Here is a 24,982-nt window from a genome sequence, read left to right as displayed (position 1 = left end):
TGTTTGATTAGATGAGTGTAAACATTAAACAAGAAAACCAAGGGATTGTCATAACAGCGTTTACACTCTTAGCTCGTTACAGAACAAAGCTTGCTCATTCGCTCCTGGAAAGAGAGCTACTAGGAAATACAGAGTATGAATTTGAACTGTCCTTACGAGTCATCCACTGAAAATGTTTACGTTGCCTCAGATCAAAGCAGCTTTCAACCAGCAGCCACTCAGCTTCTTCCTCAAATTAGGAGGAGGAAAGCCCTGAATGTTCGCTCAAACACTTGAGGCTGGGTTTAAGTATTCCCTTCTGGTCACACTGCATCATCAAAGCCCCACCCAGGCCTGTGCTTCTCACATTATGCTGTGCATAGTAACTTACGATGAAGGGGCAGAGTGTGGGGGGTGGAGAGAGCAAGCCAGCAGCAGAGTTCCTGCTGTATTACACAAGCAGCCCATCTCCTGGACCCCACAAAAGCTCTGCAGGCAGGCAGGTGTCTTGTGTACTGCGTGTGGAGAAGGCCGTTCTAGAGTAGGCACCTTGTGTGGTTGACAGGGGACAAATGGCAAGACCTGTAACCCCCCCTCTCCACTCAGAGCTCAGAAGCAGGTAATGTTTCCTCCTGATTTTGGATCTGCCTGTCTGGGCGGGATGCTGTAGGGATCAACACCTTTCACACTTGCTTGTGTGCAAGCTTCAATCATCTGGGGATTGGCTAAAACACAGAGGTCTGCGGTGGGGGACCTGGTCAAGGACCTGGTGATGGCATGTCCTTATTCAGCTGATTAGACTACTTTGAATAGCAAGAATCCTAGTACAAATTATGCAAACAGTTACCACAGTTCAAGCAAAAGGCAGGAAAGAATTCAGTTCGGAACTGCAAAGAACCCGGGCGACGGATGCCAAGGGCTCAGCCAGGACCAGGGATATTCCGAGGTTAGTGGATGCTGTCCTGGAAGGCATTCATTCCTGGAGGCTGTGGTGTGTATTTGCGGAAGAAGCCCCACTCCGCCACACCAAATCTGGGAGACGGAAGCATGCCTTGCATTCAGATTAGGACATGACCTTTATCAAAAAGACTTCCAGGTTTTAGCACACAATCTCTAACTGAGCGCTCTCACAGAAAGTTTGCCCCCTCCCCACGATAGTCTCCTGTCCTGTCTAGGCTTTGCCTGTCCTGACCTATACAACGCAGAGGCTCTTTATAATAATAAATGTCTGTTTATAGCAGAAATCTTTGTATGTGGGAGAGTTCCAAGCTCCGAGCAGGAAGCACAACTCATTTTCTTTATGCAATATTCAGCAGACGAAACCTCCTACTAGACCAAAGACACTGGGCGATTCCCTGGCATTAATGAGACTATGAAGAGATTGTCTAGCCCCGCCAACCAACAGTTCCCATACTCCCAACAACTGAGGGGATAGAAGCTGGGAAGCACTCAATTCCCAAGGTGCTCAGCCCTGCCCAGCCCCTTCCCTACCTGCCCAGCCCCTTCCTTACCTGTCCTGCTCCTTTCCTACCTATGCAAGCCCTGGCCTCTCTCCTCAGGAAAGCAGTATTACAATGAAAGGCAGGGGACAATGCCAGCCAGGTGCCTCCATGCTCTGTGGGAAGGGGAAACAGCTGTCTGACATCCACAACCACAACTAGAGAAAAGCCACATTTGTGTCCCCACGTGAGAAATTCAAGCCTCACTTGACTCAGGGCACATGACCGGGACGATGTAGGGCAGGAGGACATGGGTGGAGCGTGGGAGTGAAGCCAAGAGAAATTATTATTACTTTTAAAAACATTTTATAAGTATTTTTTTTTTTGTGGGTATACATGCTTTTCCCACATGTATCATGCGCATGTCTGTGTCCTAGGAGGTCAGAAGAGGTTCCTTGGGTCTGAAGTTACAGGTGGCTGTGAGCCACCATGTGGTTGCCGGGAATTGAACTCAGGACCTCTGGAAGCGCAGCCAGTGCTCTTAACCGCTGAGCCATCTCTCCAGCCCCAAGATGAATGCCTCCATGTATTTCCCCCATACCTTACCACCATCTGGTTTCTGTCTCAATAATTTTACTTTCCCCCAAATGCCATAGAAATGGAATTATGCAGTGTGTGGCTTTTAAAGTCTCATTTTTGTGACTTAGTGACTGGCTAAGTCTGTTAGGAGCTTGTTTATTTTCACTACTGAGAATTCTATTTGCAAAACACTCCATTCCATTTTCTGTCTGTTTGGCGGTACTGCAGCTTATCCATCACCAGGGAGTGGGTATTTGTATTGCTTCCAGTTCCGGACAAATTTAAGTGAAGCTAATTGTTGATCTGTGTACAGGAGGATATCCGCAGAGACCTCTGGCCTGGCCAGGGAGGAGGGTTCAAGCAAAGGGGAAAGGGCACGAGCAGGGAGGGGAAATGCCACCACTGCTGCTGCTCTGCCCCAGCGCCACTTAGAGGCGCTGCCCTGGCTGTGCTGAGCTGAGCAGTAACATTCTCTGATGACAGAGTAATTCCCACACACCTCTATTCCTTCTGGATAGGATCTTACATACAGTTTTGGGGTGGGGTGGGTCTGACAGCAGGTGCTTCCTATTGGCTTGATCTGAGATGCTTCATCTACATGAGGAAGGACTTGTGGGTGCTGCCCCTATGTGACTGATGGCCATAATTCTCTCTATGGGGGGCTACATGACAGGGGCCTGGAGTCAGGAGCAGGCGAAACTCCTACTGTCCCTTCTAGGTTGCTGGGGCTTTAAGCCGTAGCTCGACCTTATCAGGCTTCCTCTCCTGGTCCATCACCCTACAGCTAATGATAATAAAACAAATAAGTCAGTGTGATGGCACATGCCTGGGAAGGTTGAGACGGCACAGTCATGAGTTCAAGGTCAACCTAAGCTACATAGCAAGGTCTCAGATAGTGGTTAAGGTTCACAGATCAATGGTAAATGGTAGGAGTCTAGCATGTGTAAGGCCTTGGGTTCAATCTCTATTACTGAAGGAAAGGTCAAAACCAATGAAAATGAACTGAACAAATACTTTGCCAAGGGATGTATTTGGTTTTCATAAACACACAGAAAGCTTGTAGCATCATGGAGTTGTTAAGTAAGTGCAGGTTAAAACCACCAGGATGCACAGGGGAGACAGCACAGTGGTAGTGCTTGTAATCTCCAATACTGCAACCAACCAACTACAGGAGTTACCACTCCACATTTCAGATTGCTAAGATACGAGTGACCAAAACCTCCTGATAAACAAACTCAGGGGCTACCAAGTGTTGGTGGCGACTGTGAGGAACTGAACTGAGTTGGCTGGGGACAATGTGACATGAGCGGCTCTCAGAGGGCAGAACAACAGCTGCTTCACACAGAATAGACAGTCACCACAGTTATCAACCCCACTCCTGTGCAGCATTTCCTCAAGAGATGTGAAAACAGGGTGACATCCAAACCACACACACACACACACACACACACACACACATGCACACACACACACACATGCACACACACACACACACACACACACACACGGGGTGGGGGAGGGGGGAGAGAGAGAAAGAGGAGAGAGAGAGAGACAGAGAGAGAGAGAGAGACAGAGAGAGAGAGAGAGAGAGAGAGAGAGAGAGAGAGAGAGAGAGAGAGAGAGAGAGAGAGAGAATAGGAGAGAATATAAACCAGAACCTGTCCAGGATGCTCACGGCTACATCATTCAGGTTTGGGATCAACCAGCCCCTTTTAAAGATGCATGGGCTACTGTTTGTGGATGGGTTTCTTAAAATTTTAAGCTTGTCTGAGTTTTCCATGTTTCTAAGCATGTCCACATCAGTAATTGTTAGAAAAAATAATTGTGAGATTGCCAAATGGAACCACTCTAATTTCTCAGTGGTCACAAAGCAATTCTTTGGAGTTGCTGCACTGGTTCAGTCCCGGAGTAGGGCTGGCACGATCTGTTACTGTAATTTCCCTCACAAGAAGCACAAAAGAGAAAGAGCTAAAGCTTCAGGCTAGAACTGCCTTCAACCTGTCTTCTTTTGACTTTGCTTCTCTGGCCCACACAGGGACCCCAATGTCACAAAGAGAAATCAATCACATCACTGACAACAGAAACCAGGGCAGGTACAGTTGTCCAGCATTTGGACTCTTCAAAGTGTGTAGGGTTTGTTTTCTTTTATAGGTGTTTCACCTACATCTCCATCCACACACACATCTGTTTGCCTGCAGAAGCCAGAGAGGGCATCGGATCCCCGGAACGGGAGTTATAGATGGTTGTGTGGGGCCATGTGGATGCTGGGAAGTGAACCCAGGTCATCTAGGAACAGACGGAGCTCTTAACTGCTGAGCCATCATTCTAGCTCCCTTCAATGTTGTTTAAATGAAGACATTATTTATAGCTACTAGATTCATCTTATTTTCCTGCTCACTGTAAGGTTCCAATTGTGAGGGGCAGTGTCACTTGGGATCAATTTGGTACAGCACCATTCTGTACCTGCTTTGTAAATAAAGATTTATGACAGTGCAGACGTGTGCCTTCATTTGTATCTTTTCTAAGGCTGGGTTTGTCTAATGGTGATGAAGATGAATAACTGAGACTCAGACAGAATGACCCACAAAGCCTAAGAGTCTCCTTCAGGTGGCGACTATTAGCACACTGCTTGCTAGCCTTGCCTAGTTACTAAAGGCTAGCATTTCTGTTACATTTTATACCTTCACAGAGGTTTGTCCTATTGTGCTATTAGACACAGCATTCTCTTGGCTACATTATATTAGCTATTTTCACTTTATTTTGCCTTTAAAATTTTACTTTTATTGATGTATATGTGTATATGTATATGTGTCTAGGTAAGTATATACTGTACACACACACACACACACACACACACACACACACACACACACACACAAGTACGCACGTGTGTGCACATGCACCTGAGCCTGTGGAAGCCAGGAGAGGGCATTGGATTCCCTGGAGTTATAGGTGGTTGTGAGCAGTGCATGATATGGATGTTGGAACTGAATTCTAGTCCTCTGGAAGAGCAGTATACACTCTTAACCAGTGATCCACCCCCTTAACCAGTGCTTCCATCCCATAACTACTTTACTAACACTCTCCTTTTGTGAGCAGAGGTTCAGAGACAATGAGTGAACTGAATTAATACCGACTGAGACACAAAACCTCATTCTCCAGATGTTCTGTTCCTACCATACATTAATTCTCCCCCTTCCTCATCCCTTTCCTCCCCACACAAAGAACAATGTGACCCCTGAGCAGGTAAGCTAACATCAACTTGATTTTCATGTGCCTACTCTACAGAGTTCATTCAATTAAAGTTCCCCACAGAGTTCACATATGAAGCTCATGTTGTCTGTGTTGGTGTTCCCATTCACCCACACTCTTGATGCTAAACCTACAAATTCTCTTCCTTGCAACTTGTGCTCCTTTCAAATGTACCGATCGGTCGTGAGGAGGCTGACTAGGGTGTGTGAGATGTAAAACTTGGGCAGTCTCTGGGGTTTATGTTAAAAAGATAAAGAAGACAAGTTTGGAGAGGTGGCGTGGTGGTTAAGGGTGCATACTGTTCTTGCAGAGGACTGGGGTTCGGCTCCCGGCCCGCAGAGCAGATGGTTCACAACCACTGGTAACTCCTGCTCCATGGGGATTTAGGTGCCTCTGGCCTCCATGGATACTGCAGTCATGTACATACATACATAAAGATACACGCTTCATACTTACACATAATTAAAATAATAACAGTAAGTCTCTTAAAAGAGGGGAGACGGCAGCATCTTTGGTCTGGTGAGCGTGGAGCATGCATCATGCTCAGCTGGGGTCTTGATGAAACACAGCTGGCTGCACACCATCCTCAGGCGCCATGGGGGATTATGGGACACACATGCACGCACACACACGCACACACACGCACATGAGGAAAAGAGGGGCGACTACATCATTAAAGCAGCTCTTACAATTTCCTTTTAGGAAGAGAGTAACCCAGTGACCAGTTTTAATGTCCATTTTAACTTCAGAATCTCAGAAAAGCTGACAGGGCAGTGGGTCAAGATTAACCCGACGGAGGGAAGTGAGCACTCCTGCTCCTGTCTCCTCTGAGTCCCTCCGACTGTGATGATGAGTTAAATGGGCTCGTGACTTATGAACTGGATGGGAGATGTATATTTAAACGGTCCTGATGCATCCACGAGACTGAGTCAGTCACCCTAAGGTCACAATCACTGTAGAAGCTGAAGGAATGTCACATAAGGCAGCTGAATTACTTGCCCCGAGCAAAATTCTGTCCATGTACAGAGCACCGGTCAGACCCGCTTGGTCTTTTCACCACCAGAGAGCAATTTTACTCCTTTGGTCAGCCACAACTGTTAACTTTCATAGCTACTTTTCAGACAGGGTGCCTCTAACTGCACCCACCCCACTTTTATGTTAGCTAACATAACAAGGATGTTTGTGTACTAACTAGCCACTAACTAGCACTGGCTGAACCAAGGCTCAACCATAAGTGGAATGTAGTTCTTTTTTTTTTTTTTTAATTTTATACACTCCAGATTTTATTCCTCTCCTGGTCCACCCTCTGACTGTTCCCCATCCTATACCTCCTCCCCACCACTCTGTCTCCACAAAGATGTCCTCACCTCCCCACCCCTAACCCCACCAGACCTCTAACTCCCTGGGGCCTCCAGTCTCTTGAGGGTTAGGTGCATCTTCTCTGACTGAACCCAGACCTGGGAGTCCTCTGCTGTACATGTGTTGGGGGCCTCATCTCAGCTGGGGATGTTGCCTGGTTGGTGATCCAGTGTCTGAGAGATCTCGGGGGTTCAGGTTAATTGAGACTTCTGGTCCTCCTACAGGGTCGACCTCCTCAGCTTCCTCCAGCTTTTCCCTAATTCAACCAGAAGAGTCAGCAGCTTCTGTTCATTGGTTGGGTGCACAGATCTGCATCCGACTCTTTCAGCCGCTTGTTGGGTCTTTTGGAGGGCAGTCATGGTAGGTCCCTTTTTGTGAGCACCCCACAGCCTCAGTAATGTGTTAAGCCTTGGGGCCTCCCCTTGAGCTGGATCCCACTGGACCATAGTTCTTATCAGAAACAAAGACCTTTAACATTTCAGTGGGCCTTGCAGACTTATGTTGCAAAAGAGTGTGTGTGTGTGTGTGTGTGTGTGTGTGTGTGTGTGTGTGTGTGTGTCTGTGTTTCCTTTTGGCCTTGCTACATTATTTGAAAAACATTACATAACAAATCTGCCTCCAAATGTGTTGTGAAGACTGAAAAAAAACTCACAAAAACAAAATCAATAAATAACCAGATAGGAAACTTCTCTTAACTAACACAGCACTTGACCGTAATGGACAGGTAGCAACCCAAACTGATAGTCCCTAGCTGCACTGGTGAAATCTTGAAATAGGTTTCTCATTGAACACTGGCTGACTTGTCTGTCCTGGCCCCCTTTTCTAGGGACAAATTGTAAGACCCTGGCTGTTGTTTCTCAAGAGGTGGACTTTGTACAGGGAATGAGATCAAGGGCTGTGTTGAGTTCCAATTTCCTCTCAGGAACTAAGAACAATCAAGAAGCAGATAAAGAGCAGAGTGCAGGTCCGACGGGCCCTAGGGGCTTTCGCCAGCCTTACACGCCAAGGCTAGGGCAGGTTCCAGCTTCCTGCCTCAGGTTGAGGCAAGGCCAAGTTCCATTCTCCACCCCATTCGAGGAACAGGAACATTCTTGAAAAACCACAGAACCACTATCAGTATAGACTGATAGTCACCTGACCCTCAGGTCCCAGATAAGAGTTCAAATGCATGTCATAATCTGCCCATGCTTGCCAGCCAATAAATTCAAAGGTCAATATGCTTAGCCAATAAGTTTGAACTGTAACCTTGCTGATGTAACCTGTACCCCTAATAAATATAAAAACAGGTTGTTATAGCCATTTGGGGTCATCTTCTAGTCACTCACCATGAGGGGCTGATTGAGGGTCGACCCCGATGTGCTGGAAAAATAAACCTCTTGCATTTGCATTGAACTCCATTCTCGTGCCTCACTTGGGGGTGGTCTCCTGGTAGTTAAGACTTCGAGTCTTACAAGGCTTGACTGCATCTGAGCTTCAGAGTCAGAAGACAGTCAAGGTGTCTTTTGCTTAAGATTGTTCAAGTTGTTTTCTACTTACAGTGGCCTTGTGATGGTCAGCTTCTGTTATTATAACAAAAGACCAGAGCAAGTCAACTGATAAAGAGAGAAAGCTTGCTTGGCTCATAGTTTTGGAGGTTCTAGCCCATGAATAATTAGATCTGTGGCAAGACACTATATTATAATGGGAGTGTGTGGCAGGGCAGAATGCACCTCATGACCAGGATGCAGAATAGAAGGAATAGTAAGAGTCCATCAGTCCATCTCAAGGGGACACCTCCAATGACCTGAATACCCCCCACTATAAGTCCTACCATTTAATTCCTCCACAACTTCCCAGTTGTGCCACCATAGGGACCAAACCTTACCACATGGGCCTTTCAGAGACATTATGCAAGATCCCACATTATCAGTCTTCAAAACCTCAATCTCCAAGATGAAGCCCTGTGTGTCTGAGGTTACTCTCAATTTGAATAGCAAACAACTCCAAAAACATACACCAAAATGAGTGGCTACATTCTCCCCCAGCCTATGATGGCCAGATGGGCTTGTGATTAGTGGGGGTCCAAACGTGAGGGAGCCGCTTGGACAATTAATTGTAAGCATGGCAGAAGGAGCGGCAGGACCAATCCAAGCAGCCACACCAGGGCTGGCCTGTGCAGATGAAGTCAGAGCCTTGAGGAGACTTTCCTGCTGTGGATGAGACTATCCCAGGCAGCAGAGTAGAGCTCCTTCCTCCAGGCTGAACCTGCAAATGGTGGGTGGGTGCCCGGCATGACACAGCACCCATGCACCATGCCTGTGTCGCCTTGACTCTGGATAGCAATCGCCATTACTCCTCAGTGGTTGGCAATGCTATTCTTAGATGAGCAAACTCATCAAAGGGTTGGAGAAGGTCAAGTAAGTTGCCCGACAATACACTAGGAATTCAGACCTTAAAATCCAGTTCAGTCCTTTTAGGTACCACACAAACAAAACAAAAGCCCACATTGTTGCAGAAACATCTGCAACAATGTTAGACAATGCCCCATTAGACAGTGTTCCTGCTTTAAGGATTTATCATTCAAAACTGCACTTAGGCTCTTTCCCGACAAAGGCTGTACAGGGTGTTCCTGGTCACTCTGGCACTGCCCAGTGCTTTGTATCTTGGGAGGTACAAATTCAGGGCCCTGTTGATTCGGACCAAGTTCCAAATAGAACATTTCCCCTCTGCAGGTATGGTCACAAGGGTCTAGGAAAACCCATCTGTAAAAAGCTCAGTGGGAGGAGCTAAAGGCAGCAGGCTACACCAAGTTCACAGCCAGGAGGCTGACAGCCATGAATGCTGGTGCTTGTGCTCCCTGACCCCATCCCCCAAGCCAGGGACCCCAGTCCACAGGATGAGGGTGGGTTTGCCCCTCCTTAGTTAAACCTCACTGGAGATAGTCTCACAGACACGCCTCTGTTTCCATGGTGACTCTAAATCTATCCAAGGTGACGGTGAGGATTAAACAAGATCACAGTAAGTATTCAAGTGACTCAAGAATTCAGTTTGTTTTTCCCCCCCATGGTAAAAGTCACTGCTATTCAATGATGCTGGGCAGTCAAAGAGTCTAAGGGTCTAAATGAAGTCCATGGCCACGATGCACATTCCACAGTTACAGTGGGTCACACCTATGTCATCCTATTCTACAGCCATGGAGGACATGACTAACAGTAAAACAACCTAGGTTTAATATCACAGTTTTCAATGTCTCACACTACTAACGTCACCGTGTCAGAGATGGGAGTGTAACCTGTATCAAGATTTTAGCACTGGGATAAAATGTCCTAAATATAAGGGAAATGTCAGAAGAGACCATTTTCTAAACAAACTAGGCTATAGTTTTAGATTCTAAAGGCAGATAGTGAATACAGTAAAGCTAACAACCTTTGAGGGAAAAAATGGCTTCCAGGCTTCGAAGTTTGTACTTTGTATCAGTTTATTTGATGACTATTACCACCACCACCACCACCACCACCGCCACCACCACCACCATCATAATCACCACCACCACCACCACCGCCACCACCACCATCATAATCATCACCATCACCACCATCATTAGACAGGCTTCACTACGGAAACCCAGCTGACCTAGAAGTCACTATGTAGCCAGAATAGTCTAAACTTAGAGTTTACCCTAACCTGCTGAGTGTTCTTTTCTTGATAATTATACAACTGCTTATTCTGATGCCTGGACCTATTTCCTATAAATATGTATTATCTATAATATTTATTACTTATTATCAGAATTCTTGACTGCTGAGATACCAGGTTCTGCATGTGAGTTTAGAAATAGGAAAGTACAGTTGGGTAGAGTGGCCCACACCTTTAATCCCAGGAGCTGGGAGGCAGAGGCAGGCGGATCTCTGAATCTGAGGCCAGCCTGGACTACAGGGTAAGTTCTAGGACAGCCAGGGCTACTCAGAGAAACCCTTTCTCAGATAGATAGATAGATAGATAGATAGATAGATAGATAGATAGATAGATAGATAGATAGATAGACACATACATACATATATACATACATACATCATATATACATACATAGATAGCTAGAAGGGGAAAAGATGATTAGAATTAGCTCATAAACATTGTTTTAGCTGCCCTGGAAATAGAAGGAAATGAAGGAATTAGAAAGGCCCGAGGCAGGCGAAGGCCTGAATCTGCTGTGTGCCTGTGTGTCCCCTGAAGCACCCATGAACACATGTGCTGCCCAGGCTTCCAGACTGAGCACCAGGGAGAAAGAGCATCACCTGTCTACAGACTTAAGGCTGACACCACCTCATGTTATACATCACTGGGAAGAAGATACAGCTCTCGAGCAAGAACTGTTCACCCATGAAATGAAATAAGCCTTCTGGGAAAGGATGATGAATTAGTTCACAAACATTCTGCTTTAGCCGCCCCGGGGAAAAATAAAATAGAGGAGGCGTGGTAGGAACGTTCTCGGGCAACCCCCAGACTCCAGCCCACTGCACCCAGCACCATCGTGCAGAGGAGTAGAGTTGAGGGTGGGCGTGCTGTGGGAGGGTTAGAATCTTACTATTATCTCGCACCCCATTGCATGCAGGCTCTAAGGCTTCCTTCACTACCTAGGGGTACAGAGGGTTACGTTGCCCACGGTCAGATGGGCACGGAAAGGCTGGTTGTGGAATCTACCTGGAGTGCATCTTATCCCAGTGATGCTCCCAGGACAGGTAGCGCCATGAGGGAGAGAGTGGAGGGGGGGTGCAAGAGCAGGGCAGGTGAGCAATGGGGAAGGGAACATGAACCCCCTCACCCCCACCCTGCCCCCAAAACAACTCCAGAGACCAGCTCCCATCTCTGAGACCTGTAGGTACGTGATGCCTGAAAGGAATAGTGGGTTTTTTTTTTTTTTGGTTGTTGCTTTTTAAGGTTTATTTACTTATTATGTATACAGCATTCTGCCTGCATGTATGCCTGCAGGCCAGAAGAGGGCATCAGATCCCATTACAGATGGTTGTGAGGCACCATGTGGTTGCTGGGAATTGAACTCATGACCTCTGGAAGAGCAGTCAGTGCTCTTAACCGCTGAGCTGTCTCTCCAGCCTGGAATAGTGCATTTTGTAGATGGGGTCAGGTTAAGAACTATTAGTGTACTGTGACAGTTGAGGTTGGCTGATGTGACATGACCCCATGAAAGAATGACAACGGTAGGCTGGGAGGGGTCAGGGACAGCCTTTTCCCTGGAGTCTCCAGAACAAGAGCAGCCCTGTCCTCCCTTTGACTCAGCTGGGTGAGTGAATTCCCGTTGCTTTCAGCCATCGAGTCTGTGACAACTGGCTGAGACAGCTGCAGGGAGCGCACACGCTGACCTGCTGTTGCCCGGTTCTGGCCAGGGACCCCCAGTGCCTCATCTGAGGACACTTGCTCATAGTCCTCAGTGTAAGGCAACTGTGCACTCACACTGAAAACTAAGATGTACTGGTCCAGTGTTGGCCTAGCAGTTACAGGTCAAGATTCCAGACTAGGTTTGGTGCGACACTGAACAATTCATGTAAAAATATAGGCTTTATTTTCTTCACCTATAATGGAGTACAACATGTGCTAAGTTTCTGTAAGGGCTAAAAACGATCAAGCAGACAACCCCAAGTAACGTGTAAAGCACACACATCAGAACGTGCACACACTCCTGATAATTCTCTTCTTTCCTTCATCAGACTTTCAAATACTTTAAAGCATTGGCTCAGAGGCCTGTGTTGTGTTCAGTCATGTCCAGTGTGACTCTAGGACATGACTGACTGTCAAGGAATTGACAGTCCAGCCTGGGGAGCCTTCACACCTGCAGTGTGACCCAGAAGGTCAAGGGGACCACACGGCTGCGGTGAAGACAGACCTCACAGGGTGTGATATCTAAGAGGCAGCTCCTAAAGAAACGTCACTTCTAGGTAGAAGCTGTAAGAACAGCTGGCAATACTTGAATGACTATGCCCTGGATAAGGACAAATGCAAGAAGTGCTTCCTCCCTCTGACTGTCAGTGGACGCTCAACAGGAAGGACGCTGCTTCAAATCATTGAGGTATTTGGTTTAGTTGTTACTGCAGCACATGCCAGCCTGCACGGACTGATACAGATGCTTATGGAAAGGCTATGGAAGAGGTGGGGACAGGGTTAAGTCATAAAAACACCAGTGTTCCCAGTGTTGCCTAACATGTCTACATGCTTGATAGCTGGATCTCAAAGTGCTTCATGGAACTCATAGTCACTTGCCTCAAGCACCCAGTGCAATACGCCCTCTGGGCAGGACTATGAAGCTCTGGTTCATGCCTGCACTTTGGAGCCAAGCATGTTGGCCCACTGACTGTGAGGGCTTAAAAATGCATATTTAAAAGATCCTCAGAGGGTGGGCTGGAGAGATGGCTCAGTGGTTAAGAGCACTGACTGTTCTTCCAGAGGTTCCTGAGTTCAATTCCCAGCAACCACATGATGGCTCACAACCATCTGTAATGGGATCTGATGCCCTCTTCTGGCCTGCAGATGTACATGCAGATAGAACACTGTATACATAAAATAAATAAATCTTTTTTTTTTTTTTTTCCCGGAGCTGAGGACCGAACTCAGGGCCTTGCGCTTATCTAGCACTGAGCTAAATCCCCAACCCCAAAATAAATAAATCTTAAAAAAAAAAAATCCTAGGAGATGTAGATGTTCCACAAACAAGAAAGATGAGGAGGAAAATGGAATCACACAGGTTGACACCTGGAGGTAGGAAAGAGGCATGAAGAACATCGCTCTTACAACACATCAGTTCGAAGCGCACCCGACCAAACGTGGCTGACTTACAATGAAATAGGCAAATATCTGGCATCCCATTCTGGATCACGAAAAGCCTCTTTAGTCCTCTGTTCTGAAAGGAGGTTCCAAAACTTAAGAGAATGGCCAGCAACCCAAATTTTATGCTGGGGCTATAGCTCAGTGGCAGAGAACTTGTCTAGCATTGCAAAGCTCTGGGTTCAATCCCCCATTACAATGAAAATGAGAGCAAAATTAAAACTCACCTCATCAGGACCAAACTTTGAAGATGAGGCATAGACTGTCCTTCCCTACTCCCACTGGTACAGTACGGACGGCTTCCCAACCGTACCTTAAGAAACTTTTCCTTTTACTTTCAACCCCCAGCTTAGTGAATTCAATGAATAGCGTTGGGTTTATCTTTCCTATAAATATCTTCCACAGCTTCTGTTACATCAATAAAAAAGACAAAGCAACTATTAAGCCAGAGGGTAGGTGGAGATAAATCAGACCATTTCCTTTTGGCATGAAAGGGTCACAAGACAATGACTGCAGGCCACTGAATTTGTAGGGAAAATATATTAAGACATTTCCCTCCATCTGTTACATATAATGCCTTCGGTAATCTCCGCTTGTCTTTGAAATGGAATTCCCGATGATGGCGGCGGAAACTAGACTGGTGAGCGAGCTGGCGAGCACCTCTGGAGGCGGGCTGTGCTTTCCGTCATGTTCTATGATTCTTTAATTCACATAGAAAGCCAAAAGTGTCACTTGGATTGGTCAATAAATACTAACTGGATGTAGGGAGACATTTTTTAGCTCTGCCATTCGCTTTATGACTTAGGAACTTTACAGGGAAGAAAAGAACACCCGAGACACTCTGCTTCCCAACCCGAGACATGGGGGAAGTAGGAAAGATCCTTTAAACACCTTACTGGGCGATGGGTTACTACAAACCCACTCTGCTTCTTTATGAAACTTTGTATTCTCCTTGCTTTCCAAAATGAATCAGTGGCTCACAATAAAAGGCACACGTTATATCAAGTTCTTGCATTTTAACTTAGTAAGTTTTTTTAAACTTAAATTTCAAACTGCCCTAAATTCTTTATTTTCTCCAAAGTGTCTTCTGCGGACTTTGTAATCTCTACCCTCTGTAACCAATGGATAGTTCACTTGGCCTTTTTTCCCCCCTAATAATTTTATTTTATATTAACAATTTTAATGATTTTATATTAACAAAGCCATATATTATTTTTTTGTGTTATGTGGGGGTCTTGTTTCTTTTTTCACCAGGTACAGCTATCTCCAGAGTCCGCATGTCACTGTGTGAATCAGTGTCTGGACACTTCCTGTTCACCTGCTGATGGATACTGGCACTGGATATAGCTTTGGCCAACTCTCTACACACGAGACACCAGGGCTGGGTATGTGCCACATGGAGAGATGCAAACAGGGTACCATTTGTAGGGAAGCAAGATGGCTTTCAACTCCTGGCCATTGTTCCTTCCCTTTTGCCCTTTAATTTTCTAAGAGCATTCTTCCAGGAAGACGCCTGGAAGACAGGCGTGCCCAGCTGGAGTTATAACCTTGAAACCTGGGATGTGACACCTGAATCCAAAGGTCGTGAACTCTGAGGGAGGGAAGCATGACTCTCCTGTCCTTGGAGAGGCTGAGGCCAGGATTGGAGGGCAGGGAGAGTATAGCCTTGGTGACCCAAGCAGGCTGGAGGACAGCAGTGTTGCAACTCAAGTGACTGGCCAGGAATTCCTTATAGGATCATATTTAGAAATTCTCACTGTACTTTATCAAAACCCAACTCTTCCAAGCACCATCTGCTATGGGCTTAAATTCCCAGCTTTGACACCTATGCACTCAGTCTGGTAGTGAGAAGCTCAGGGACATGCCATGCTGTTCTGGGGGCTCTGAAACACATTGGTTTTTGAGGAAGGTTTGGATATCTCTGAGGAGCTCCATGAAGGGATTTCAAATTATTGGCTACCGTCACAGTGAACCAGGAAGTCACAACTTTCACAGACAGTCAAGGGCACAATAATCTTGACTGTCTTAGTCAGGGTTTCCATAGCTGTGAAGAGACACCATGACCAAGGCAACTCTTATAAAGGAAAACATTTAATCCAGGCTGCCTTACAGTTTCAGAGATTAGTCCATTATCATCATGGCAGGAAGCATGGTACTGACCAGGCAGACACTCGTGCTGAGGGAGCTGAGAGTTCTGCATCTTGTTCTGAGGGCAAACAGAAGATTGTCTTCCAGGTAGCTAGGAGGAGGGTCTCGAAGCCCACCCCCACCATGACACACTTCCTCCAACAAGACCACACCCACTCTAACAAGGCCACACCTCCTAAGAGTGCCACTTCCTGGGCCGAGCATATTCAAACCAGCACACTGTCCGTGTCAAATTTCTTTCAATTTTTTTTCTTTGAGACAGAGTTTCACTATGTAGTCCTAGCTGGCCTGGGACTACACGTGAGCCTTAAATCCATTAAGATCTGCCCGTTGCTGCCTCCCGAGTGCTGAGATTAAAGATGTGTACTCCTGTACCTGGCTTTGTTTGCTTGTCTGTCTGTGTAGACAGGGTCTCATGTATCCCAGGCTGACCTCAAGCTCTCTGTGAAGCTAAGGGCGGCTTTGAACTAATCGTGCCTCCATCCCTAGGAGCTGGGGTTACAGGCATGTTCTACCCCAGTAGATTGATATTGCTGGAGACTCCATGAAGGACTTTGTGCACTGTAGGCAGGTAGGTACTCTACCATAGGAGCTACATAACCATCTCCAACTTTGTTCCCCCAACAGCTCAAGTACAGAACCAAAACTGGTTTTCAAATGGCGACTCCCACTCCAGTTCCTCCTCTTGACCTGTTCTGGCTCCCAGACCTCCATATAACTGCCCGTGGTGATCCTCTCTGAGCTCAAACCTAGGCTCTCAAGTCCTTCGTCCCTAGAGGCTCCCAAGCCATTCTTACTCACTGCATTCAACAGGAAGTTAAAAATCTCAGAGTGATTACATTTGAGATCAAAGCTCTCGAGGTGACAACTGGTTTTGAAAAGCGGCAACAGAACATTCATTGGCAGGAAGGAGGGCTCAGGGCATGCATATCTTCTGGGACATGAGCTGTAGTAGAGTGATGCTCTGCCCACGAGAGCTCAAACTTCCTCTGCTCTTAGTCACTCATCCTCGTTTATGTGAGTGGTGGAAAACCTCAAAGGTCAAAGCTCAAAGTCTACCATGCCCAGATAGCTCCTGTGAGTCTGTCCCAAAGTGAAGACTTCCTTTTTTCCCCTTCTCTGACCTTATCTGTGGAGCCCGATCCCCACACTGTCCACCTGAGGAAGGCCATGTAGCCCTTGGCAAACCTACAAGTTCAACAACTTCTTTGCCCGGTATGAACTTGCTCAGCAAGTACCCAAAAATCCTGGCATACCTCTCCATACAAATGAGGCTTGCATAGTAGTTAAGCTCCAGCCAAATGATTTCACATTCACCCCGAAAACTCCTTCCCACTCTCCAAGGTTCACACACAGCCTCTCTTCACCCTGAATAAATTGCAAGTGCACCAGCTGTCTCCCTGACGATCATCCAATAGAGCTGTTCCGTTGAGTACCATCTGAAGGGCTGTGACACTAAAACCCTCAGAGCAGGCCTTCCACGGAGAACTGCAGCTGGCCACCAACGGGACTACCTCATGTGAGTGGCTCAACCAATGCTCCAACCAAGACTACTCGGAACGGTCCAAGAGGGTGCCTTGAAGACTGGTTCAGAAAATGGTCGTAGTCAAGAACATCTCCTCCCCTTTGCATCCCCAAAGACCAACTTATCACTTGGCTCAGGACTCAGGACTCAAAAGATGGATGTTTTTCAGGGATCCCTGAACTTTTTTGCATCATCTACAGACAGCAGGGCAAGCCCCTGTCTGGTGCTGAAACAAGAAACAGAGCAGTCAGCAGAGCCAGAACCACTGAGATGCATGAGGGATTTGGCTGCTATAGTCACTATTAGTGACAGTTTCACGGTGACTGCCCGACTGAAAGTGCCCACCTGAATTCCCTGAGGGGACGTTTCTGGGCAGTCACTTACAGTGTCTTTCTTTAAAGGTTATTCTATGCTCTAACTTCAGTGAACACCTCGTCGTGATTGATAGGCGGCAAGGAGGCCACTACAATGTAAGTCGGCAGGATGGTCAGGTATATCCCGATGCCCCTGCTTACCCTGAGGTTGTATTAAAAAGAAATTAACTCTAGAGGTCACGACAGTCCTGTGGCACAGGGAGAGAATTATTATTCTTTCTCCAAAGACTTCTCTCCCTGAGGCATGGTGGCAGATACCCCAGATTAAACTTTCATCAGCAGAGCTTGGGGTCCATCAATCTTTCATGACTGCCTGGCTCACAGAATCCTCGATTGGATTCAATCTCGGAAACAATCTCCCATACAGAGACCCAGTAAATCACATCTTAAAAAAAAAAGCAACGATGGGGAAGCAAAAATATAGGGAACTTTCAGATTAGCTAAAAAAGCTAAAGTGGGGGAGGATGGGGAGGGGCCGGTTGGCTCAGTGGTTCTAAGTGCGTGCTGCACTTGCAAAGGAGCTGAGGTAGATCCCGGTACCTACATCACATGACTCACAACTGCCTGGAGCTCCAGCTCCAGGAGATCCGATGCTTCTGGCCTTCACAGGCACTGCACACATGTGCACATACCCGACCACGCACCCCATAGACATAATTTTAAAAAAATCTTTAAAAAATCAAGCAAGCAAACAAACAAGCAACTGTCTCATTACTACTAACTCCTTGTCATCTCAGGCAGAAATACCTACTTTTATCGACCAATCCTACCTATTTATAAAGGAAGTCTCCTTGGCCCAAGTGTTGCTTAGTTTGGGTTTTACTGCTGTGAACAGACACCATGACCAAGGCAACTCTTATAAGGACAATGTTTAATTGGGGCTGTCTTACAGGTTCAGAGGTTCAGTCCATTATCATCAAGGTGGGAGCATGGCAGTGTCCAGGCAGGCATAGGATTGGAGGAGCTGAGAGTCCCACCTTTTGTTCAAAAGGCAGCTAGAAGAAGACTCACTTCTAGGCAGCTAGGATGTGGCCTTAACGCCCACACCCACAGTGACACACCTAGTCCAACAAGGCCACACCTCCCAACAGTGCCAGGGAATCCTGGGCCAAGCATCTACAAACCATCACAGCCACAGCACAAGTGAGGGCTGAAAGCAATGGAAATAAGTGATCATGGGTTAAAGCAACCTTCCATCTATTAAAGGTGATTATTTCAAGACATTTTGTCATAGTGATTGAAAGCTAACTGAAACCCCACTCCCAATATGCACACTGAGACACAGTATGGTATAGCTAAATAGAAGAGTAGCCACAGTCACTCACTTAAAGCAGCTCTCTCAAGTGCCCTGTGTTGTAATTTGAACATAAAATGTCTTCCAAAGGCTCATGTGCTAAGGGCTCGGACTCCACCCTGGGCAGCAGTGGGAGGTGGTGGAACCTTTAAGAGTGGGGTCTAGTGGGAGGAAGAAAGGTCACTGGGGACACGCTCTTCCGGGGATATGAAGACCCTGGCTCCTGGTTACCCTCTTTGCTTCCTGGCCACATATTCCCACCATGAATGCATAACTAAGATGTAAAGGCAACGGACCCAAATAGTCACAGGCTAGAGCAAATCTTTCCTCTTTTTAAAGGCCATTGTCTCGGGTGTTTTGTCACAGTCATGGAAAGCTGCATGGCCCCTCCCTGCCCACGACATGACAAGACTGTACAAGCAGCTGCCCACGTTAGTCTGTGCTAACTCATTTTTCCTCAGTGTGTAGCTTTATTGTATTTTATTTCTTTTTTCCCATGTATTTATACTTATTTATTTATATTACATCCCTATTGCAGCTACCCTCTCTTCCAGGCCTCCTCTCACACAGCTCCTCCCCAACACCCTCTTCACTAATGAGGAGGACAATGTCCTCCCTGGGTATCACCCAACCCTGGCACCTCAAGTCACTGTAGCACTAGGCCCATCCTCTCCCACTGAGGCCAGACAAGGCAGATGGGTTAGGGGAACAGGATCCACAGGCAGGGAACATAGCATCCCCAACTGTCGGGGGTTTCCATAAGACAACTGTTGCTTAGGCATAGCTGATAATTTGGACAAAGACTGTGAAGATCTAAAAGACCCTTGCTTCTCTAGTCCCTGCCAAGGAATCGCCACTGTGTGACCTCCGCGGGAGCAAGGGGTTTCCTGGTTAGTGAGGGCTGACCTGTGAACCTGCCACTGATTCCTCTGGAGGAAACCTGCCAATGTGGAGGTGCCTGCCGTAGAGACCCCAGGTGCCTGTCTGCGTCCATCCTGCCAGTTCGTTTTTAAGTGCAGGCAGGACCATCCAGAAAGCCAAAACAGCAGCAGTCCTTTGAACAGGGAGAAGGAAGAATTGCAGCTGGTAACTCAAAGGCCATGAAGAGAACATTAAACTCCCATGAGGGCAGACATCCCAGGACAGGGCTCTGATCTTTATGGTTCGGGGAACCCAGAAAAGAGGTTGGGGGATACTGAAATAGAGATATCTGGAGGAGTTTTGTGGAGCTGAACTGAGTCAAAATAATTCTGTTTTTAAAAAGGAATTATTCTCAGCATTTTGTTACAGTGAGAGCAGGCTACACCCCTCCCCCAATATACCAGACTGTGAGACCAATGTAGTAGAGCTCAATACGGTTTAGTCAGGGGTTGAAGGGCAAGCTTAAGGCCAGACTGAGCAGTGAAGAGACGCAAGTCCTGCAGTAAAAAGTGGAGCGAGGGCTGGGGACATGGCTCAGGGGTAAGGTGCATAGCATGGTGGGGCCCTGGGTTCAGTATCAAGTACTGCAAAGGAATGAGGGGATGGTGGGGGGGGGCAGCTGGAATTCATTTTATTTTCTCTTCCTAACTAAATAATTCTAGTACTATCAAGGTCCAACCAGAAATGAGCAGTGTTTGAAAAAGAAAACAAAACAGCAAAACTGGAAACCGGAAGATGTGCTATGTGTGGCAAAAAGCCTTTGAAAGCAACGTGAACCAAAGTCCCTCACAAAACCCACTGCAGGTGACCTGGGAGGGAAGGGGACACCAGGCACAATCCTTTACTCTACACTCAGGGGACAAAGATTTCCTGGGATCAAAGCCAGAGAGAACAAGGAAGCCAAAGATAATCATCCGACAGTTGGGGAATGCTTGTGACAAGCGAAGACCCTACAATCAGTCACCACTACAGCTAGAGAAGGGATATCTAGGGAGGTGTGCTGTGCAAACCACATCCGCACTCACGGTTTCACAGGGTACACATTCAACCTGAGTAAGAACGCAGGACCAGCCGCTAAGAAGCCTCCATACACATGACGGCGACTCTTAATTATGGGGAACTTTTATCTTCATGAGAGAGGGCCCAATGCGGCTCTACCTACAATCATTACTCGTTGGATGCAGGCACATTTTTCTTAATAAACAAACCCCAGCAGTTTAGTGTTGCCGCTAACGTGAACAGATGGGCCTACTGCCCCGAGTAGCTCTCCCAAAGTGAGCTTCACATGACGGGGATGAGACACATCCCACACCTCCACAGTCCACGCAAAGGCTTGGTCCTCTACCCCTAGAACTGCTGGGGAGAGATGGGCCTTTAAGAGGTAGGGGCTATATAAAGGTGCCCTGGGAACGTGACTCTGATGGGGACACTTCCCCCCTTTGGTTTCCCAGCCATGGTGAGGGAAACAGCTCCCTCTAGATGTAGGGCCACCCTGCCGTAGTCCTAAGGGCCATGGTGCCAGCTGATCGTGGACCATGGTACCCTTTCCTTTATAAAAAATTAATTATCTAAGACATTTTATCACACAAAGCTGAGTAACACAGAGAGTATTGCAATCCAAAGCCTCAGAGAGGGAGGGGTCAGGGTGTGAAAAGGATCTGTCACCTGGTTTAACAGTTTCCCAGGTTGACTCTAGACCAGAGCTTCTCAACCTTCCTGATGCTGCGACCCTTTAATACAGTTCCCCATGTTGCAGGAACCCCCAAACTGTAAAATTATTTCATTTTGCTGCTTCATAACTGTAATTTTGCTACTGTTAGGAATCGTTACATAAATATTTGTGGAGATGGGGGTTTGCCAAAGGGGTCGCTACCCACAGTGGCTTAGAGCCACTGCTTGAGACGTTACACTCTGGATATCTTACAAGCTACACCAACATGACAGCTTCCCATTAATGAGATCTGAAACTCTGATGGTCCCATCTGTCCCTTTCCCTCACAGGAGACAGCAGGGATCACCAGGCTCAACTGCCTTTGGCCAATGGATACAGGATCTCGGCACCCTGTCCTAGAAGATGGGATCATATCTGCCATTGGGAAAAAGCGGGAAGTCTCTGCTAAAAGTTCCCTGAGGTTGAGAGATGGGTTCACAAATGTTTGATACTTCTATTTGGAATAAGGGAAAGCTGCTTCCCATTGTGTAAAAATGCTGAGTTTAAAGTCTACATAGGCCTTTGAAACAGGGAGGCCACACCCCTTCTACCTATTGTTGGAACGGTGGTCTGGCAGGCTCATGGAGACCCAATGAGAAGGGTCATCTCTCTTAGTGCCATCAATACGCCTGAGGACGCCTTCTTCCACACAGTGACGAGGACATTGCACATCACTACTTTGGGGAATACACAAAGCTTCCTTACCAGACTTGGTCTCTGGGAGAAGGAGGGTCTCCATGTTTGTCTCACTGTGATTAAAGGAGTCAAAATGTGATGTGGCCAAGGAGGAGGAGGAGGCAGCCCCGCTTTTCCAGGCAGTAAAGCAAGCAGGTCCCTAACGAAGAAGGCAGCCCCCTCCTTAAGCCGGGAAGAAGCTGCAGTCAGAACTGAGACCCTATAAGCAAACCCCACAGAGCCAACATTAGAGGCAACTCCCACGCCTTACCCTGCTCAAAAGGCTTTTGGGACCCAGCCAGAGAAGACAGTGGGAGGGACATCATCATCCATCTCCCCCAGGAGACCTCTTCGTCCAGAGTAAAGGGACTACCCAAGAAGCTACAAAGACACTGAACTCACTTGAAAGCTGTAAGAAAAACACTGGACCCAAAACATTTGCAGAAACTGAAGTTTCCCGGCTCAGTGGGGTGCAGTGCTCTATGGGGAAGGTCTGTGCCCTTCTGGCATACACACTTTCCTTACTCATTTTAACCACATCAAGAAACACCCCCAAGAGATGCCATTTTCTCAGCGAGGACCGTTACCAAAGAGAATGCGAAATGGCCTTGTTTTCCCCGGCAAAATGAAACACTGTTAATGTTTTATTCATACAAAGTGAAAAACCCCTTTCCTTTGCAGCATTACAAATTGAATTTGCTCTTGTAAATTGCTGTTAAGGAAAAAAAAGAGAGAGAGAGAATCAAAGGCAAAGGAAAGTTAAATATATATTGGAAACACAAAAGCTCCTTCTTTCAGGGCATGAAAGCTCAGGGGACCAATGGGAAGAAACAGAACCTTTAGGCTGCAAACTTGTTCCTTATATACGACTTACTCCAAAAGGGGTCAGGCTCAAAGACACCCCGCCCCTAACTACTGAGACACATGGAGACCCTGACTGCCTAGAGGGAGGCACCCACAGGATGCCATCTAACTTACACTGTGCTCTTTGGTGGGGATGCGAGTGGGGGTGGGGCTGTGAGGAGCTCTTTCTGCCCTGCAGGTGGACTGAACTCATCAGAACTGGCAAGGGTTTCTTACCCTCACCTCCCCGTGATCCTTGAAGCTGGTAGACTCTCCCCTGCATTCCCAGTGCCTTGGAATAGAAGCCATGTAATTAGCTGCATCTGCAAAGTGCATGTTGCTTTAAACAAATCAAGAGTAAACACTCATTAAGCCCTTGCATGTTTCCAGCGTTGTGCCAATTATGGTACACACTGGCTGGCGCATGTGCACGTGTGCCGTGGTCCCTGTCGTATCTTCATTTCTCAGAGGACAGAAGACGAGATGCAAAGAGCTCGCACAGTTCCGCCATTGAGAATCCAAATCACGTTCTCTCACACACACGAAGCGACTGAATTTATTTTAAAGAAATAGACGGAAAACTTGCATCAGTAAGATCTAACCTCAAAAAACACACCACAGGGCTCGGATGCGCCACAGTGGTGACGCACGTGCCCAGCATGCCTGGGTCCTTGTGTCAAGCACCACCACAAACAACACCAAAATAAAAAACACCCAAATGCACGATCCTAGTTGTTCCAGTATGCAATGGTCTCCACTTTGGCTCCTGCTGCGCCGATAAGCACAAGAACAGAAATCGGTAAAGTAAGCGCTCTCTACAAGTAAGCGCTCTCTACCAAGACTATGTATTTTCAAAGAGGACTAATGGCCACCTGAGAGTTCCTTTGAAAAGTAACTCACTGAAGAGAAGGTGAGCAAATGACCGACCGGTGTCTATGAGCCTGCTATCCACTCACACACAGCTGTCAGGACTCCTCACTCTGGATACAAAGCTCGAAGGTGTGCTACGCCCTCAGGAATGTTTGACCCAGTCGGCAGCCAGATGATCTTTCTCACATCTGGCTACAGCATAAACGCTTATTCTTTTGACTGTCAAATACCTAGCCAAAAGCCTTCCTTTCTGGTTTAGGATGTACAACTGGTCAAAAGCAATCAAATACTGTGGTGCTTACATACAGGAGGACTGCAGAAGGCAAGGCAGACCCTCTTCTTATAAAGAACGAGGTGACTCAATTCCAAACGAACAAACAAAAAACTAAACCAACCAGAATGTCTAGGAGAGCATTCCTTTGACACCTGTAATTTTTATGACTTTTATAACATTTTTGTCCATTTCAACAACATGATACTTTAACTGACCTATGAATTGACCCAAGACACCAGAAGATGGCTCTGTACCTTGGGAATTGCTAAACAACTGACTACAACGGAAGCATCAACTGTGTATCAGTGGCCGATTATTCTACCGTGGGGTCCAAGTACGATGTTAGTGATAACAGCTGCTAAGGTTATTAGCTATGACATGAAAATCAGAACGTCAGTTTCCTGTCCCCGTGGAGAATAGAAGATTCAGAGTTCTTCTGGTACCTTGGGTTTTCAGAAGAATTTCACAGAAACACACATGGAATACAATTGCTCAAGTTTTTAAAAACGAATTAGCCAAATCCAAGCCCCTGACCCTTGTTTGACTTAAAAATGGAAGGTTCGGGTTTATGCGTGATCCCTTCAAACAAGCCCTTATGAAGAACCGCCATTAGCGGCATGAGTCTGAAGTAGCTGGGATGCAACCAAGCACACCCCTGATTACAAATGAAATACAGAGAAGAGAGAAATAAAGAGGTGCAGACTGTCTGATTGTTTGGGAACTTGGTAAAATGAGGGAGGAGAAGAATGCAGACCCAAAGGCAGGAGTCAGAGCTGACAAAAGTTTGAAGGACAGAGCTGGGAAGGAAAAAGCCGGGATACCTTGGGTGGCAGGGGAGCAAGGCAGAGACTCCGCTCTAGCCTGCTGCATCTCTAGTCAGCTTCTGAGAAGCCTCGTACTGGGAAGGTACCACGCGGTCACACTTC

At 46.9% G+C, this 24,982-nt stretch overlaps 1 protein-coding gene across 24 annotated transcripts in view; it reads right to left on the bottom strand.

The window, feature by feature from the left end:
* Apbb2 (amyloid beta precursor protein binding family B member 2) overlaps positions 1-24,982 on the bottom strand; it is a 383,293-nt gene that overhangs the window by 40,743 nt on the left and 317,568 nt on the right. Inside the window, exon 1 of one of the 24 annotated variants that reach the window (XM_017599457.3) lies at positions 1-24,982. This exon is cut by the window's left edge and continues 3,871 nt beyond it. The exons of the other annotated variants lie outside the window; for them this stretch is intronic. The gene's annotated coding sequence lies outside the window, so the exon portion shown is untranslated. 24 annotated transcript variants of the gene reach the window in all.

The sequence above is a fragment of the Rattus norvegicus genome, chromosome 14 (genome assembly GCF_036323735.1).
Source record: "Rattus norvegicus strain BN/NHsdMcwi chromosome 14, GRCr8, whole genome shotgun sequence".
Taxonomy (NCBI): Eukaryota; Metazoa; Chordata; class Mammalia; order Rodentia; family Muridae; genus Rattus; species Rattus norvegicus.
The sequence above is the reverse complement of the archived record's forward strand: the minus strand, read 5'-3'. Positions and strand labels throughout refer to the sequence as shown.